This window comes from Rattus norvegicus, chromosome 13 (assembly GCF_036323735.1).
Source record: "Rattus norvegicus strain BN/NHsdMcwi chromosome 13, GRCr8, whole genome shotgun sequence".
Taxonomy (NCBI): Eukaryota; Metazoa; Chordata; class Mammalia; order Rodentia; family Muridae; genus Rattus; species Rattus norvegicus.
Genome location: NC_086031.1, coordinates 38,533,932 through 38,553,842, shown reverse-complemented (window position 1 = coordinate 38,553,842; position 19,911 = coordinate 38,533,932). Strand labels below are relative to the sequence as shown.

At 39.7% G+C, this 19,911-nt stretch overlaps 1 protein-coding gene and 1 long non-coding RNA gene across 2 annotated transcripts in view; both read left to right on the top strand.

Moving 5' to 3' along the window:
* Dpp10 (dipeptidyl peptidase like 10) overlaps window positions 1-19,911 on the top strand; it is a 1,676,457-nt gene that overhangs the window by 268,145 nt on the left and 1,388,401 nt on the right. The window lies entirely within an intron of this gene.
* LOC108352624 (uncharacterized) overlaps window positions 1-19,911 on the top strand; it is a 64,918-nt gene that overhangs the window by 13,729 nt on the left and 31,278 nt on the right. The window contains exon 1 of the long non-coding RNA XR_010056985.1: window positions 1-19,911. This exon is cut by the window's left edge and continues 13,729 nt beyond it. This is a non-coding gene — a long non-coding RNA (uncharacterized LOC108352624).

The window sequence follows — 19,911 nt, the reverse complement described above, 5'->3', positions numbered from 1 at the left end:
TAGTTACTATCATTTATCCAAACTTTTCACTTTCACATAACAATATCATCATCTCTGGCTAATATGTTCTATGCTACTGTTATTTAGAAGCCAGACACAAATTTTGGTATGAACTGGATTGTTCATGAAACCTTGATGCTACTAGTGAATACTTTTTAAAATGATGATTCCTATGTTCTATTATGCCTAGTCCATTCTATTGGTTTGTAATGTTTTCTAGTATTTTTTAAAGCTTGCTACCTTATAACAACATGAGGCAATAACTCAAAATTTTCATAAGATTTATAGATTTAATATTTCAAATCCATAGAATTCAATTTTGGACTAGTAGACACAGAAACTCTAAACTTTCCCAAGAATATAGCAAAGTTTTCTAACACCACTTAGGGAATCTCCTATTTCTTTACCTCATTTTGCTTTCTTCCCTGACATTTCAATGTTGTCCTTCTACATATTAATGCTATATGTCTGGCTGTGTCCTAGGCTCCCTCTGCTGTCACACTATTTGAGTTTCAATGAGTGTATAGATGTTAGCAACGACCAGGCCTGTTTCACAAGGTTTCTGGCTATAATTATTTTTCCTCTCCAGAAATGTCCTAGAACATGTTCTTCAGTTTCTGTTATCTGGTGTGCTGAGCTATACAGAGCCTGCCATTCTGGGTACAGAAAACAGTGTTCTTGCTCTCCAGACTTGATCCCACCTTACCATCCTCAATTACAGTTTAGATGACTTAATTAGTGATCTAGGAAGGGGAATTGAAGGGTGTAGCCAGATAAAAGATAGGGAGAAACTAGGATTTTTTTTATTAAGTTGAGTATTTCTTATTTACATTTCGAATGTTATTCAGATGTTTCCGGGAAAACATCCCCCTCCCACTCCCCTTCATTATGGGTGTTCCTCTCCCAACCCGTCCCCCATTGCCGCCCTCCCCCCAACAGTCTAGTTCACTGGGGGTTCAGTCTTAGCAGGACCCAGGGCTTCCCCTTCCACTGGTGCTCTTACTAGGATATTCATTGCTACCTATGAGGTCAGAGTCCAGGGTCAGTCCATGTATAGTCTTTGGGTAGTGGCTTAGTCCCTGGAATCTCTGGTTGTTTGGCATTGCTGTTCATATTGGGTCTCAAGTACCTTCAGATCTTTTAGTCCTTTCTCTGATTCCTTCAATGGGGGTCTCATTCTCAGTTCAGTGGTTTGCTGCTGGCATTCCCTATTGTATTTGCTGTATTCTTGTGTCTCTCAGGAGAGATCTACATCCGGTTCCTATCGGTCTTCACTTCTTTGCTTCATCCATCTTGTCTAATTGGCTGTATATGTATGGGCCACATGTGGGACAGGTCCTGAATGGGTGTTGCTTCTGCCTCTGTTTTAATCTTTGCCTCCCTATTCCCTGCCAAGGGTATTCTTGTTCCCCTTCTATAGAAGGAGTGAAGCATTCACATTTTGAACATCTGTCTTGAGTTTCATGTGTTCTGTGCATCTAGGGCAATTTAAGCATTTGGGCTAATAGCCACTTATCAATGAGTGCATACCATGTGTGTTCTTCTGTGATTGGGTTACCTCACTCAGGATGATATTTTCCAGATCCATCCATTTGCCTGTGAATTTCATAAAGTCATTGTTTTTGATAGCTGAGTAATATTCCATTGTGTAGATGTACCACATTTTCTGTATCCATTCCTCTGTTGAAGGGCATCTGGGTTCTTTCCAGCTTCTGGCTATTATAAATAAGGCTGCTATGAACATAGTGGAGCACGTGTCTTTTTTATATGTTGGGGCATCTTTTGGGTATATGCCCAAGAGAGGTATAGCTGGATTCTCAGGCAGTTCAATGTCCAGTTTTCTGAGGAACCTCCAGACTGATTTCCAGAATGGTTGTACCAGTCCGCAATCCCACCAACAATGGAGGAGTGTTCCTCTTTCTCCACGTCCTCGCCAGCATTTGCTGTCCCCTGAGTTTTTGATCTTAGTCATTCTCACTGGTGTGAGGTGAAATCTCAGGGTTGTTTTGATTTGCATTTCCCTTATGACTAAAGATGTTGAACATTTCTTTAGGTGTTTCTCAGCCATTCAACATTCCTCAGCTGTGAATTCTTTGTTTAGCTCTGAAATCCATTTTTTAGTAGGGTTATTTGACTCCCTGCAGTCTAACTTCTTGAGTTCTTTGTATATTTTGGATATAAGCCCTCTATCTGTTGTAGGATTGGTCAAGATCTTTTCCCAATCTTTTGGTTGCCGTTTTGTCCTAACCACACCGTTCTTTGCTTTACAGAAGCTTTGCAGTTTTATGAGATCCCATTTGTTGATTCTTGATCTTAGAGCATAAGCCATTGGTGTTTTGTTCAGGAAATTTTCTCCAGTGCCCATGTGTTCGAGTTGCTTCCCCACTTTTTCTTCTATTAGTTTGAGTGTGTCTGGTTTGATGTGGAGGTCCTTGATCCACTTGGACTTAAGCTTTGTACAGGGTGATAAGCATGGATCAATCTACATTCTTCTACATGTTGACCTCCAGTTGAACCAGCACCATTTGCTGAAAATGCTATCTTTTTTTCCATTGGATGGTTTTGGCTCCTTTGTCAAAAATCAAGTGACCATAGGTGTGAGGGTTCATTTCTGAGTCTTCAATTCTAGTCCATTGGTCTATCTGTCTTTCTCTGTACCAATACCATGCAGTTTTTATCACTATTGCTCTGTAATACTGCTTGAGTTCAGGGATAGTGATTCCTCCTGAAGTCCTTTTATTGTTTAGGATAGTTTTAGCTATCCTGGGTTTTTTGTCATTCCAGATGAATTTGTAAATTGTTCTGTCTAACTCTTTGAAGAATTGGATTGGTATTTTGATGGGGATTGCATTGAATCTGTAGATCGCTTTTGGTAAAATGGCCATTTTTACTATATTAATCCTGCCAATCCATGAGCATGGGAGATCTTTCCATCTTCTGAGGTCTTCTTCAATTTCTTTCTTCAGAGTCTTGAAGTTCTTATTGTATAGATCTTTTACTTGCTTGGTTAAAGTCACAGCGCGGTACTTTATATTATTTGGATCTATAATGAAGGGTGTCATTTCCCTAATTTCTTTCTCGGCTTGTTTCTCTTTTGAGTAGAGGAAGGCTACTGATTTATTTGAGTTAATTTTATACCCAGCCACTTTGCTGAAGTTGTTTATCAGCTTTAGTAGTTCTTTGGTGCCACTTTTGGGATCACTTAAATATACTATCATATCTGCAAATAGTGATATTTTGACTTCTTCTTTTCCAATCTGTATCCCCTTGATCTCCTTTTGTTGTCTGACTGCTCTCGCTAGAACTTCAAGAACTTTATTGAATAAGTAGGGAGAGAGTGGGCAGCCTTGTCTAGTCCCTGATTTTAGTGGGATTGCTTCAAGTTTTTCTCCATTTAGTTTAATGTTAGTGACTGGTTTGCTATATATGGCTTCTACTATGTTTAGGTATGGGCCTTGAATTCCTATTCTTTCCTGGGCTTTTATCATGAAGGGGTGTTGAATTTTGTCAAATGCTTTCTCAGCATCTAATGAAATGATCATGTGGTTTTGTTCTTTCAGTTTGTTTATATAATGGATCACATTGATGGTTTTCCTTATATTAAACCATCCCTGCATGCCTGGGATGAAGCCTACTTGATCACGGTGGATGATTGTTTTGATGTGTTCTTGGATTCGGTTTGCCAGATTTTTTTTTAATTAACTTGAGTATTTCTTATTTACATTTCCAGTGTTATTCCCTTTCCTGGTTTACAGGCAATCATCCCCCTAATCCCTCCCCCTCCCCTTCTCAGGGGTGTTCCCCTCCCCATCCTCCCCCCATTGCTGCCTTCCCCCCAACAATCTAGTTCACTGGGGGTTCAGTCTTAGCAGGACCCAGGGCTTCCCCTTCCTCTGGTTTGCCAGATTTTTATTGAGTATTTTTGCGTCGATATTCATAAGGGAAATTGGTCTGAAGTTCTCTTTCTTTGTTGGGTCATTGTGTGGTTTAGGTATAAGAGTAATTGTGGCTTCATAGAAGGAATTCAGTAGTGCTCCATCTGTTTCAACTTTGTGGAATAGTTTGGATAATATTCGTATGAGGTCTTCTGTGAAGGTCTGATAGAATTGTGCACTAAACACATCTGGACCTGGGCTCTTTTTGGTTGGGAGACCTTTAAAGACTGCTTCTATTTCGTTAGGAGTTATGGGGTTGTTTAAATGGTTTATCTGTTCCTGATTTAGCTTTGGTACCTGGTATCTGTCTAGGAAATTGTCCATTTCCTCCAGATTTTACAGTTTTGTTGAATATAGGTTTTTGTAGTAGGATCTGATGATTTTTTGAATTTCCTCTGTTTCTGTAGTTATGTCTCCCTTTTCATTTCTGATTTTGTTAATTTGGACACACTCTCTGTGTCCTCTCGTTAGTCTGGCTAAGAATTTATCTACTTGTTGATTTTCTCAAAGAGCCAACTTTTGGTTCTGTTGATTCTTTCTATGGTCCTTTTTGTTTCTACTTGGTTGATTTCAGCTCTGAGTTTGATTATTTCCTGCCTTCTACTCCTCCTGGGTGTGTTTGCTTCTTTTTGTTCTAGAGCTTTTAGGTGTGCTGTTCAGCTGGTGACATATGCTCTCTCCTGTTTCTTTCTGCAGGCACTCAGAGCTATGAGTTTTCCTCCTAGCACAGCTTTCATTGTGTCCCATAAGTTTGGGTATGTTGTACCTTCATTTTCATTAAATTCTAAAAAGTCTTTAATTTCTTTCTTTATTTCTTCCTTGACCAGGTTATCGTTGAGTAGAGCATTGTTCATCTTCCACGTATATGTGGGCATTCTTCCCTTATTGTTATTGAAGACCAGCTTTAGGCTGTGGTGGTCTGATAGCACGCATGCGATTATCTCTATCTTTCTGTACTTGTTGAGGCCCGTTTTTTGACCAATTATATGGTCAATTTTAGAGAAAGTACCATGAGGAGCTGAGAAGAATGTATATCCTTTTGCTTTAGGATAGAATGTTCTATAAATATCTGTTAAGTCCATTTGGTTCATGACTTCTTTTTTTTTTCTTTTTAGTTTTTTTTTTTTATTAACTTGAGTATTTCTTATATACATTTCGAGTGTTATTCCCTTTCCCGGTTTCCGGGCAAACACCCCCCTCCCCCCTCCCCTTCCCTATGGGTGTTCCCCTCCCAATCCTCCCCCCATTGCTGCCCTCCCCCCAACAGTCTAGTTCACTGGGGGTTCAGTCTCAGCAGGACCCAGGGCTTCCCCTTCCACTGGTGCTCTTACTAGGATATTCTTTGCTACCTATGAGGTCAGAGTCCAGGGTCAGTCCATGTATAGTCTTTAGGTAGTGGCTTAGTCCCTGGAAGTTCTGGTTGCTTGGCATTGTTGTACATATGGGGTCTGGAGCCCCTTCAAGCTCTTCCAGTTCTTTCTCTGATTCCTGCAACGGGGGTCCTATTCTCAGTTCAGTGGTTTGCTGCTGGCATTCGCCTCTGTATATGCTGTATTCTGGCTGTGTCTCTCAGGAGCGATCTACATCCGGCTCCTGTCGGTCTGCACTTCTTTGCTTCATCCATCTTGTCTAATTGGGTGGCTGTATATGTATGGGCCACATGTGGGGCAGGCTCTGAATGGGTGTTCCTTCAGTCTCTGTTTTAATCTTTGCGTCTCTCTTCCCTGCCAAGGGTATTCTTGTTCCCCTTTTAAAGAAGGAGTGAAGCATTCACATTTTGGTCATCCGTCTTGAGTTTCATGTGTTCTAGGCATCTAGGGTAATTCAAGCATTTGGGCTAATAGCCACTTATCAATGAGTGCATATCATGTATGTCTTTCTGTGATTGGGTTAGCTCACTCAGGATGATATTTTCCAGTTCCAACCATTTGCCTACGAATTTCATAAAGTCGTTGTTTTTGATAGCTGAGTAATATTCCATTGTGTAAATGTACCACATTTTCTGTATCCATTCCTCTGTTGAAGGGCATCTGGGTTCTTTCCAGCTTCTGGCTATTATAAATAAGGCTGCTATGAACATAGTGGAGCACGTGTCTTTTTTATATGTTGGGGTATCTTTTGGGTATATGCCCAAGAGAGGTATAGCCGGATTCTCAGGCAGTTCAATGTCCAATTTTCTGAGGAACCTCCAGACTGATTTCCAGAATGGTTGTACCAGTCTGCAACCCCACCAACAATGGAGGAGTGTTCCTCTTTCTCTGCATCCTCGCCAGCATCTGCTGTCACCTGAGTTTTTGATCTTAGTCATTCTCACTGGTGTGAGGTGAAATCTCAGGGTTGTTTAGATTCGCATTTCCCTTATGACTAAAGATGTTGAACATTTCTTTAGGTGTTTCTCAGCCATTCGGCATTCCTCAGCTGTGAATTCTTTGTTTAGCGGTTCATGACTTCTTTTAGTCTGTCCACATCTCTGTTTAATTTCTGTTTCCATGATCTGTCCATTGATGAGAGTGGGGTGTTGGAATCTCCTACTATAATTGTGTGAGTTGCAATGTGTGTTTTGAGCTTTAGTAAGGTTTCTTTTACGTATGTAGGTGCCCTTGTATTTGGGGCATAGATATTTAGGATTGAGAGTTCATCTTGGTGGATTTTTTCTTTGATGAATATGAAGTGTCCTTCCTTATCTTTTTTAATGACTTTTAGTTGAACTTTTAGTTGAAAATTGATTTTATTTGATATCTGAATGGCTATTCAAGCTTGCTTCTTCAGACCATTTGCTTGGAAAGTTGTTTTCCTGCCTTTTATTCTGAGGTAGTGTCTGTCTTTGTCTCTGAGGTGTGTTTCCTGTAGGCAGCAGAATGCAGGGTCCTCATTGCGTATCCAGTTTGTTAATCTATGTAATTTTATTGGGGAGTTGAGACCACTGATGTTGAGAGATATTTAGGAATAGTGTTTATTGCTTCCTGTTACATTCATATTTGGATGTGAGGCTGTTTGTGTGCTTTTCTGCTCCTTGTTTTGCTGCCAAGACGTCTAGTTTCTTACTTTTTGTAGGGTGTAGTTTGCCTCCTTATGTTGGGCTTTACCATTTATTATCCTTTGTAGTGCTGGATTTGTAGAAAGATATTGTGTAAATTTGGTTTTGTCATGGAATAATGGAATATCTTGTTTTGTCCATCTATGTTAATTGAGAGTTTTGCAGGATACAGTAACCTGGGCTGGCATTTGGGTTCTCTTAGCGTCTGTATACATCTGTCCAGGATCTTCTGGCTTTCATAGTCTCTGGCGAAAAGTCTGGTGTGATTCGGAGAGGTCTGCCTTTATATGTTACTTGACTTTTATCTCTTACTGCTTTTAATATTATTTCTTTATTTTGTGCATTTGGTGTTTTGACTATTATGTGACAGGAGGAGTTTCTTTTCTGTTCCAATCTATTTGGAGTTCTGTAGGCTTCTTGTATGTTTATGGGCATCTCTTTCTTTAGGTTAGGGTTTTCTTCTATGATTTTGTTGAAGATATTTACTGGTCCGTTGAGCTGGGGGTCTTTACTCTCTTGTATACCTATTATCCTTAGGTTTGATCTTCTCATTGAGTCCTGCATTTCCTGTATGTTTTGAACCAGTAGCTTTTTCCATTTTCCATTATCGTTGACAGTTGTTTTCATGATTTCTATGGAATCTTCTGCTCCTGAGATTCTCTCTTCTATCTCTTGTATTCTGTTGGTGATGCTTGTATCTATGGCTCCTTGTCTCTTCCTTTGGTTTTCTATATCCAGCTTTGTTTCCCTGTGTTCTTTCTTGATTGCTTCTATTTACATTTTTAATTCCTTCAATTGTTTGATTGTGTTTTCCTGGAATTCTTTCAGGGATTTTTGTGATTCCTCTCTATAGGCTTCTACTTGTTTATTTATGTTTTCCTGGAATTCTTTCAGGGGTTTTTGTGATTCTTCTCTATATGCTTCTACTTGTTTATTTATGTTTTCCTGTGATTCTCTAAGGGAGTTCTTCATGTCTTTCTTGAAGTCCTCCAGCATCATTATCAAATATTATTTTAAATCTAGATCTTGCTTTTCTGGTGTGTTTGGATATACAGTGTTTGCTCTGGTGGGAGAATTGGGCTCCGATGATGCCATGTAGTCTTGGTTTCTGTTGCTTGGGTTCCTGCGCTTGCCTCTCGCCATCAGATTATCTCTAGTGTTACTTTGTTCTGCTATTTCTGACAGTGGCTAGACTGTCCTATAGGCCTGTGTGACAGCAGTGTTGTAGACCTGTTTTCCTGTTTTCTTTCAGCCCGTTATGGGAACAGAGTGTTCTGCTTTCGGGTGTGTAGTTTTTCCTGTCTACAGGTCTTCAGCTGTTCCTGTGGGCCTGAAGAGTTCCTGTGTGTTCCTGTGAGTCAGAAATGTGGGCTGAGTGTAGTCTTTTCTGGCTTCCCAGGCTTCTCTGCCTCTCTGAAGGTTTAGCTCTCCCTCCCATGGGATTTGGGTGCAGAGAGCTGTTAATCCAGTCCCTTTAGGTTCCGGAGGTATCTCGGGTGCAGGGGTTCTGCAGCTCCAGTGCACCTATCTACCATTCCCCAGAGGCCGTATACAGTTTCCTCTTGGGCCAGGGATGTGGGCATGGGTGGGCAGTATTGGTAGTCTCTCCCGCTCTGCAGTCTCAGGGGTGCCCACCTGTACGAGCGGTGAGCTCTCTCTCTCACAGGGTTCGGGGGCAGTGAGCTGTGGGCAGGGCTCAGCAAAGTTTGGAATCCAGCTAGAAACCAGAAGTGTCCAGTCCTAGAGGAATTTTGCCTTTGTGTGTCCTGAGACCACCAGTCATGTCGTTTGGAGCAGAAAGGTTGGTCTTACCTGTGGTCCCGAGGCTCAAGTTTGCTCGTGGGGTGTTGCTTATGAGCTCTCCACTAGGGCAGCAACCAGGAGGGCCTGTGCCGCCCTTTTGGGAGCCCCCATGCACCGAGGTCCCAGATGGCGTTCGGTGTTTTTCCCTGGCGTCAGAAATGTGGGCAGAGTGTAGTCTCTTCTGGCTTCCCAGGCTTGTCTCTAGGATATTTTTAATTCAAAATAAAACAGTGGCTATCTATGCAGTTTTCCACACTCAGAACATGGGAACTATCTCTAAATTGTAGCATCTAGGAACTTAGCTTAGTGGCTAAGAGAGTCCAGTGCACTTGCAGAGGACCTGGGTTCCTTTCCTGTCCCGAAAGCAGAAAGCTCACAATTGTCTGCAAGTTCAGCTACAGATCATTGAGTGCCGTCTTGTGGGTTCCCTGGAGGCCTGCACTCACATGTGCCCATGTACACATGAACGTACATACACACACACACACACACACACACACACACACACACACATACACACACACACACAATTAAAATTAAAAATAAATCTTTAAAAATGGTAATATTCAAGACAGAAACTCTAGCTACAAATAAACTTCTTCACATGACATTTTGCTGTAAGTCATCTATAATTGCACTGTATAATAAAATTTCTTTACTGACCACATCTTAGTTGTGTAAAGAACTATTAATTTATAGAAGGAACAAAAGTAATAACAGAGTGATGTGAAATACAGTGATACAAATTTTCATTTGTAGATTGAAAATTCTCTTTAATGATTTATTTATTCTCTTGGATGATTTTATTTATATTTGTATGAGTGATTGACTGCTTGTAAGTTTGTGCATACTTATGGTCCACAGAAGACAGAAAGGGGTACCAAATCCGTTGGAACAGGAATTGTAGATGGTTGTGATTTGCCAGATAGGTTCTTGGAACTGAACCTGGGCCTTCTGCAAGAGTATTAAGAGCTATCAAATGCTTAGCTATTTCTCCATCTCTGAAAATTTTATTAAGGGGCTAAAAACTTGGAGAATAACACTTACATTGAACTGGAATTTCAAGACCACAAGGATTCTATTCTTGGAGAATACCCACCTCATCTTATTTACATATGAGCCCATGGATCACACAATCTAAGTAACTACTTCATAGAACCTGGTTTGGGATTAGAATAACAATAAATGAGTTTTCTAGATCAGCCCCTTCATGCAGTTTCATTTTTACCACCCTCAAATTTATTCAGCTTCTTTATCAAGTCTATCTACTTGACTACAATTTATATGCTATTTTCTGACCTTCTTCTGCTTAGAAATATTGAATGGATTAGAGTGATCATTTATGGCTTTCCATAGTTTGTATGCCACCTATTTCTTAAAACACACACACACTATATTTAGGACTACTTGTAGAACCAAATGAGTGGCTAGAAGTCCTTGAGGACAAACTTCAGTCCCAAATGTCACCTGGAATATTCACTAAAGTGCAGATTGCTCCCCTCCCCATTCCTGGTTCAGAAGCCCTCAGATGGAGAAATCTTCCTTTCTAGTAAGTTACAGAGTTTATAAATTTGAATCAGGTAGTGTGCTGTGTGAAACAGTTCTGCAATAGCTTTCTTACACACGTCTACATGAGATTCACCTGAAGATTTTATTTTCTGTGTCTGCGATCATATGTGTGTTTATCTATGTATATAGGAGAAGTGTACCTTTATATACATACATCCACGTGGAGGCCACAGGTCAGGTACTTTTCTCAATTACTTCTCCACTCTATTTTGTAAGACAGGTTCTCTCATTGAACCTGGGACTCATTGATTCTTTGCCTCCCTAGTTCTGGAATTACAGGCATGTGCAGACAGAGCCATCTTCCTGGCTTTTGTTGTTTCTGAAGATCACAGTTGGGCTCCTCATTACACTGAATCAGGATCTTTGACTTGTGGAGTGTTTCTGATAAAACAGACATAATCAGCAGCCAGAACTCAGGATGATTAGACAGCACAGGTAGGGATGGAATCTCATTCTGTAAAAACAGGAGACAGAGAGGCAGAGTCCTGGCCAGAGAGTGAATGGTGATGGAGAGGGCAGAGGGTCAGAGCCTGCACAATAACCTTGGGAGCAGATCTAAGTTGGGAGTGAATCTCACAAATTTTTCAGTTTTTCAGGTAAGCAGTTTGAGTACCAAGTTGGTGACAGAATCAAAGATGCTGCTACACTTACAACTTCCCAGCTGCTTCAGGTCATGTGTCACATTGATCCCCAAAGTGTTGGAGTATCTATGAAGACACAGGCTTGGGCTAACTGGAGCATACGAAAAGAAAGAGGGGGCTGGAGAGATGGCTCAGCGGTTAAGAACACCCGACTGCTCTTCCAGAGCTCATGAGTTCAATTCCCAGCAACCACATGGTGGCTCACAACCATCTGTAAAGAGATCTGATGCCCTCTTCTGGTGTATCTGAAGACAGCTACAGTGTACTCATATATAATAAATAAATAAATCTTTAAAGAAAGAGGATGTGAATCAGGATAGAAGGGACGTGGGAAGGGAAAGATGCCCTCAACTTTAGAGACTATTTTACCTTTCTTATTGGCTGAGAGTCCAGAAACTTCAACATAAAAGATAAAGTGAAGGTTGCCTAAAAAGAAGGCATATGTTCCTGAAAACACCGCCAACAAATGTTTAAAACCACATTAAATTCCGCTTGCTCCATGCCTGAATATTGTGACCTTTACTTTAACTGCTTTTCTTTCTTCTCTTATCCTTAAATCCAGACACTACATCTCATAAAAACCTCCTTACAATTCACATTTAAAAGGGAGAATTGTTCAAGATAAACAACTAAAATAGGGAACACCTTTATACTCTTTTAAACTTTATTTAATTTAAAACTTTGCTTAAACTTTAAACTTCGTTGTGCATTGTTTGAATAATGTAACTTAAATTGTGTGGCTGTCTGCGCATGTGTGCATGTGCACATGTTTGTGCATGTGCATGTATGCATGTGTGGACTCAGAGTTCACTTATTTGGCTAGAGGAGCTGGATTCAAAAACCTAAAGGCTCTCCTTTACTTCCTCGAGTTGAGAGTCCAGGTGAGCTTTGCTGTGCCCAACATTTTTAATGGGTTCTGAGGGTCTGAATTCAGATACTGATGTTTGTGGGCAATCATGTCACTGACTGGGCCACATTCCATGTTTCTGTCCTTTTGTCATGTGATCTTCTTGCTAAATGCTTAATCTCACATGTGTGACATTGTTAATCCCCACTTAAGAAATTCATCAGCATTGCTTCATCCTGATTCATTTTAGAGTTCTTTTCTGGAGTGTCATCATGGATGTGACTTTAATTGTGCTGAAGTTCCTATGTGGGGAACTCTACAAGCTACTGGCAATTAATGTTGGTTCATGTCTCCTAACAACCATTAAAAGATCTATGAATTCACCTAAGTGAACTATGGCATGGGCTAATATCCAAAAATCCCTTAGGATGCAAACATACAAACATATGAGGGAGTATTTGTTTATCTCTATCTCTCTATCTCTCTATTTCTCTATATCTATCTGTCTGTCTGTCTATCTATCTATCTATCTATCTATCTATCTATCTATGTTAGAGAAATTTCCTTATAGTCAATATATTTAAAAGATTTTCTGAAATTTTAGAGAACACATGAGCACGCTGTCTTGTGAAGACTGACCTAAATGGGTTATGTCATTTCCACATGATTGAAAAAGCAGGCTTGTGAGAGGAAAGAAAAATGCATTTTGTAGAGACATCCTAATGGAACCCCAGAGAGCTTCCATAAAAGCCTATGAGCTTCCACCTTTTTCTTGATTGTCTTAATTGAGAACATTTATATAGTCTTCAGCCCTCATTAAAAAGGTGTCTAATGGACGGCTGTTAACTCAGAAACTCACAATTTGTCAATGTGCAGAGAATAAGCACCCATGTGGTGTTCATCTATAAATGGGGCATCTGTGTCACATCCTTTCCCCCAGGGACTGGGAATCGCAAGGAAGAAGGGGGAGAACGATTTTGAAAGGAAGGACAGGTGGAAAATGCCAGAGTGAAATAGTGTCTCCTGTAAGTAACAGGGATGTTGCACTTAGTTATCTGCTCCAGCTGTGGCTACCTGCACTAAATGTACACAAAATCACTTAATTAGATGCTCCACTGTAGAGGGAGCTCGACAGAACGCATCCCCAGGTGAGAAGCTATGGACAGTCAGTGGTCTTTTGGGGAGAGTCAGGTTTCATTGGAGGTGTGACAATTGGTAGATTGCTTATGTACAGTGAGCATATTGCCCATGTCCATGATCATATAGGCAGCATCTCCTCAACTCTCCAAAAGAAGACACAAACCTGGGAAGTTGGGCATGGGTCTGGGAGGAGATGGAGGAGACAGGGAGAAGAATTAATCATGTTATATATTTTTATAACATTAAAATAATACCACTTGCTTTATTCTCAAGACGCGGAATTAATTTCGTCCTGTAGTACATGTCTTGTGAGCATGTTGGTGGTCAGTGAGAGGCACCAGCTTAATTAATCACCTAACCATATGCTTCACACATATTCCAGCTCTCATAGTTGGGCTGACTTACTTACAAAACACCAGTCTGCAGGTGTGTGTTTAGGTGATGGTGACCATCACATTCTTTTCTCTATAAATACTAAGGGCATTTTTGCCATATATGCTTTCCCAGGGCCGTTATTCCAAAGTGAGCATGTGACAATGTTTACAGTCTTTAGGGAGTTCAGGCACACAGGGATCACTTTCTGGCTGCTAGTTTTACAGCTCTGCTTCATGGCGTATTTCCTAGGCATTGTGGCACAATAGTTCCCTAGACTTGGGATAAATTAACTATTCCTGGGAATGTTGCTGAGAAGAGTTGGTTGCATAAGTTAGATCCTCCTCTTTGTTTCACTGTTCAAGTCACTGCTTATGTCATCCTGATAGCATGGGGAGGCATTACTATTTCTGATTTGAATAATATAGCTGTTAAGGTTAAGATTGATTGCTAACTTGATAGGTCTAGAAGAATTTTGTATACAAATCTTTAGGTATGTCTATAATAGCTTCTAAATTGGATTTACTGAGGTGAGAAGACCCTATTCCATGCAGGGACTAAACCCTGAATTAATTTCCCGTTGCTTCCTGAAAGTGTTTGTATCATGACCAGCTGCTTTTGCCACATGTTTCCCCACTATGATAGACTATTAGCCACAATAAACCTTTTCACCATCAAGTTGTAAGATATTTCGTCACAGCAGTGAAAAAGCAACTAGACGAAATAGTGACTTCAAAGAAATAAGGACACCTGTATTGGAAATTGTGTTGAGTCTTATGCTCTTTTGAATGACAATGTTCTACATTGACCTTACTGAGTGCTAAGCCCTTCTACCTTATCTTTAACTGCTTATGTATCCCTTGGAGGGGAGGGGACACATTACCTTCCCCTTCAGCCTTGATAGAGCTTGCAGTTGAAAAGTTCTGTATCCATGTCATACCCAGAGGACAACATTCCACAGTACACTTCCATGGCAGGCTGCCCCAGTTGGAATTCAGTCCTTCAAAGTTAAGAATAATTAAGCTTTGTTTCTAAAGCATTGAGACTGTGGAAATTTGTCTTAGCAGTTCCCACTTGTCCAATAAACATGGCCTAGGAGAATATAGAAGAGAGTGGAGAATAGCATGTCTTGAAACTCTTCTAATAACCCTCATGCGTATATATATATATATATATATATATATATATATATATATATATATATGCGTATATATATATATATATATACACATATACATCATATCTCTATCTATCTATCTATCTATCTATCTATCTATCTATCTATCTATCTATCTATCTATCTATCCATCCATCTATCTACATCTATCTATCTATCTATCTATCTATCTATCTATCTATCTATCATCTATCTATCTATCTTTCTTTCTTTCTTTCTTTCTTTCTTTCTTTCTTTCTTTCTTTCTTCTTTCTTCCTTCCTTTCTTTCTTTCTTTCTTTCTTTCTTTCTTTCTTTCTTTCTTTCTTTCTTTCTTTCTTTCTTCTGTTTTGCCAAGGAGACTTATGTGAATAGGTTCTGAACCACAGTTCCACCCTTACATACATCATAGACTTTTGTCACCTCTCTCTGAACTGTGAGTAGGAATGAGTCGGTAGAGCTTGGAGCCAGGGAATTTCTCCCTGGTCCGATTGATGAGGAGTTGTGTCAGTCTGTATCTCTGCAGTCAAGTCTTTAAATTAAACAAGCCCTTGTGGACTTCATGGAATGTTAGACATTGCAAAGAACATTTGAACTGGGAATCACTGTACACTGGCCTTTCTGTGTAGTGAATAATGTCAATTTCTTATCTCTTAAAACAGGTACCAGGAAAGATTGGGGTCTCTTGGGGAGGAATCCCAAGGCCTCTGATTTCATTTCCAGAGGTTGATGTTACAACAGTTAACATGTGTTAACTGCCTGCTACCCACACTCGCTGTTTTAGTTAGGTTCAATATTTCAATGACAAAAATACCTGAGGAGAAGAAAAGACTTAAGGAAGGAAGACTTGAGCACAGTGAGGGGAGCACAGTTCATCCTTCTGGAAGCTATGACATGCAGATGAGGCAGCTGGTCACAGTGCATCCACAACCTGGAAGCAAAAGACACAAGTGCCTGTGCACAACTCACTTTCTCCTTTGTGTTTATCCCAGGACCCTCACCTATAGAATTGCGCTGCCCACATTTAGAAGTTTGTTTTCCCAACTCAGTTAACTCTGTCTGGATAGTTGCTCACAGACAAGCCCAGAGGGACAGCCAGTGACTCTAGACCCTCTTAAATTGACATTAAATCAAATACACTATGAGATAATTAATTTCCCCTCTTTCAAATATTATTAAGTAAAAAATTGAGAGACAGCACAGGTTTGCATGTTTCCCCCTCCCTAATACACGGTGCTATTCAGATGCAGGCCTGTCTCTTCTGTAAACACAAATGTCTCTTAAGTTCAACATGAGATTCCATTTCTGCATTTACCTAGGTTACAGGCAGGTGAGCAGCCTAACCATGTGACAGACAGGTGGGTCCCAAGAGGGTTAGTGATTCAACGAGGTATACAGTATTTGACCCCTACTGGACTCTCACACATGAGGAAATATTCACAACTAGGAGGTGCAAAGAGGGAAAACCCCAAGCTACTGCAAAACATCTTTAACTACTTGAAATAGAGAAAGAAAGAAAAATCAGTGTAGAATCCTACAAAGAGAAGAAAACTTGCCTGAGAAGTTCTGGAGCCCAGAATACAGAGGACACACCTGAGAAATCACTGTCCCAACATACTTTAGAAGGTAAAACCTGACTGTCTAGCAGTGGGTGTTTCAGGGGGTGAAGGTTATGGGGAACATTTATATTTAGGTGAGTTAACACTTCATGGATGAAAAGGAGGGAAGGGTAGAAGTTCTATGTCCTGAGAAATGGATGCAATGTACTGAAATTAAGGTTAATTTTGGCTCTATTTTGTTCTCCCGTTCTGTACCTTACTCTAATTACTAACTTTGAGTTAGACCCTGGACTGTTAGCTTGTTAACATAGTGCCACTTCTGACTCACATTCAAACTCTTTGTATTAGTTTCCTTGTTGCAGCAACAAAGTGTGTGACAAGAAGCAACTTATGGAAGGAAAGTGTTATTTTGGTGTGTGTGGAGTTGGGATAAGTGTAACACTTGCTCCTAGGGATTTAAAGACAGTAGATGATAACTGCATAGCACAATGCCTGGCATATAATGCTCACTTACATAATCACTGATACTGTGGTTATTATGACTCTGAAAGGCTTTTTGGCTTGTTACCCATGAGATTTTCCATTGGAAGGTTTTATCAAAGAACAAGTGATTGGGTGAACAAAATGATGGGAAACAATGGAAAAGTTTCTTACTGCTTACCACAGTCAGCATTGGGAAAAATGGCGAGTGTTTAAAGAAATTGCTTGCTAAACTTCTGTATGGCTTCAGGAAAAAAAATATGTTCCATTTTCCAGCAGAGAAGTGGCAGTTAAGGAGAGTAAAGAGCGGTAGGGAGTTTAAATAGTGCACTTGTCTGATCGGCCCAGAAATAAGATTAACCCTTCAGTCGATGCTGCTGTTGGCCATTGGATATAAATTTTTTCTTTAAGGAAAGCCAAAATGGCTCATAGGGGGCTGAGAAGATGGCTCCATGATTAAGAGCACATTCTGTTCTCGCCAAACATAGACTTTCTATAATTAACATCCACGTGTGGTAGTTCTTTACTCACTTATAACATGCATATAAGTACATACATCTAAATTTAAACATAATTGAAAATAAAATTTGAAAAGATGGTGTATAGAAGCAAAAACAGTATGCTGTCTTCTTTGTGCTCTTTGCCATTTGCCCCTAGGTTCATTTCCTCATCAGATGTAACTTCTTTCTCCCACTAGTCTACCATTTATCAAAGCCATTCTTCATATATTTCATTTACACAATTAAGTATGTTCTGTGGTTACTTTTTACATCTCAAGGTGAGGCCCTCCATAGGATCTAATTTTTTTCTCGCTGCAAACAAGATGTTTCACAGAAGCTATAGATCAAGACTCATTACAAAGGCATCTCATTATTTTTAATGAGTAACTCCATTATTTCTGGTTCTACTGAGAGCAGGACATAATTCTGTCAAAGAGAAAATGCTTGTTAAACTTTGGTGGCCAGAAACATGACTTTCAGTCAAATTTAGCCGCACTGCTTATTAAGTTTAATGACACAATCTCCCGGGTTTATGAGGGCTTCACAAGGGTGCCTTGATGCAAGATGCATTCTTCTATCCAACAAAGAATAATTAGGTATGTGGTAATCCACTGTTATTTGCATACCTGTGCCTCTGAAACGTCTTTGACTATGAGTTAGCTTTACTAACTATTGTCATTTTGAATGGTCTAGTGAGAGTTTCTACTGTTAAAAGTGTAGTGAAATCCAAAAACAGTACTAGAACTTGGGGGAGACTTTGAATCCTATTTCTTTATGAACTCTGTGACACATCTACTTTTGACATTTAGACAGTTTGTCCAAAATGTCATGAGAATAAGATTAAGGGAATAGAAATAAAGCAAGGGTGTTACCTGTCTGTTTATAGAGAAGAGAGAAAGAAACTTGCAGAAGATATCAAAGAAGGGAGATAGGGAAGGAAAGAAGGAGATAGTCCACAGGCATCTCCTAGCACTAGATCATAGGTTTAAAGCAACTGTGGCTGTAACTCCAAGTCATACAGACCTCCAGGAGTGAAAGATGTACCATATAAAATAAAGCAGGAAATTAGTCACTGAATCACCTTGCCCTATTTCACAATTTCACAGATAGATGTTTTATTCATAGAGCAGTTGCTATGTATAATGTGTTTATTGGTAAGGATTGGTAAAGAATAAATAAAAATGTGCTAACAATGACAGAACGTGGGCTATAGCTCAGTTGGTAGATGGCTTGCTGAGATGCCATGGAGTTGACAAAACCAGGTGTGGTGGTACAAAGTTTTAGTCCCATCACCACAGAGGAAAGATTAAGAGACATTCAAAGCTACTCACCACTGTATAACAAGTTTGTGGCCAGACTGACTGACATGATACTCTTTTAAATAAAAGTGAATCTGTGTCTGTGTGTTTGTGTATCTTTGGAGGGTATTGATCCTTAAACTTCAGGTGAGCTCATATTTCTATTCTTTTAGTATTTCATAACAAAGTATGGTACCTACCCCTATAATTTTAAAACAATTAATTTATATTAATTCATTGTATATTTTTATGTATTGAGGCATGCAGAGGACAGTTTTCAAGAGCCTGTTCTCTTCTTCCACCAAGTGGACTCTGGAGATGAAACTTAGCTCATCAACATTAGCAGCAAGTCCTTTTGTCCACTGAATTATCTTTCCAGCATCCTTCTAGGGTTGTCTATAAAGCCTGAATCAAAGAGTGGATGGAACCCCAACACCATGTGTGTTGAGTTGTGTCTGAGAATTCTGTACATAGCAGAATGACAGAGAATGAGGAAAGGAGAAAGTAGACAATTGTAAGAGAAGTCACCTTAGTACAGGGAATATGATGGTGCTTCCTCAGAGAATAATACACTAAAAAGGAACAAAGAATCATTCAGCTTAAGGTGTTAAATACATTTCAAAGAAAATAGGAACAAAAAATTATGGACTCTAGAGACAAGAACACTTAAGTACCCCTTTTCCAAAGATAGATGAATCAGTCTATCTATCTATCTATCTATCTATCTATCTATCTATCTATCTATCTATCTATCTATCTACCTACCTATCTATCTCTATCATGTCTTTATCTCTCTGTTTCTATTATCTATCATCTATTTATCATCTATCTCTCATTTATCTATGATTTTATCTATCATGTGTGTGATACACACACACACACACACACACACACACACACGGGGGAGTTTGTTTGTGTGTGATTAGTTGAATGTATACATGCATGCAGAGACCAGAGTAGAGTACTGTATGCTCTCCTCCATCACTCTCCACCTTTCAGCTTTTTCTTTGAGGGAAGGCCTCTCTGTCTCTGAATCTAGGGTTCACATATTCTCAGCTATGCTGGAAGTCAGAAATTCCCAGATATCATCTTCTCTCCACTCCCCTTGGATTGCTTGCTAAGCATAATTTTTGTCTTAAAACTTTGTGGGAAATGAGGGGAAACAGAATTTTTTTTCATGTAGGCAAAACATCAAGGCCCTCTAGGGATCAGATGTGCACAAAAATTATTGGGTAGAAGATAGGTAAAGATTAATAAATATAACAGATTAATAAGAACAAGATTAATAAGTAGAAGATTGGTGGTTATTTTTTATGTATATACACTTGCACACTTTTTGAAAATGTATTTTATTTTTCTTTAGATGTGTATGGCATATTTATGTGTGGGGGTATGTTTTCTTGAGTGCAGGTTTCCCCAAAGAAGAAAGGGAAGCCAGATCCCCTAGGGTTTGTTGTACAGGTGTTGTGAGCCTCCAGAAATAAAGACTGGGAAATACAGTCCACTACTCAGCAGGAGCAGTAAACCCTCTTACGTGCTAAGCCATTCTTCAGCCCTGAGACTGCATTTATTAAG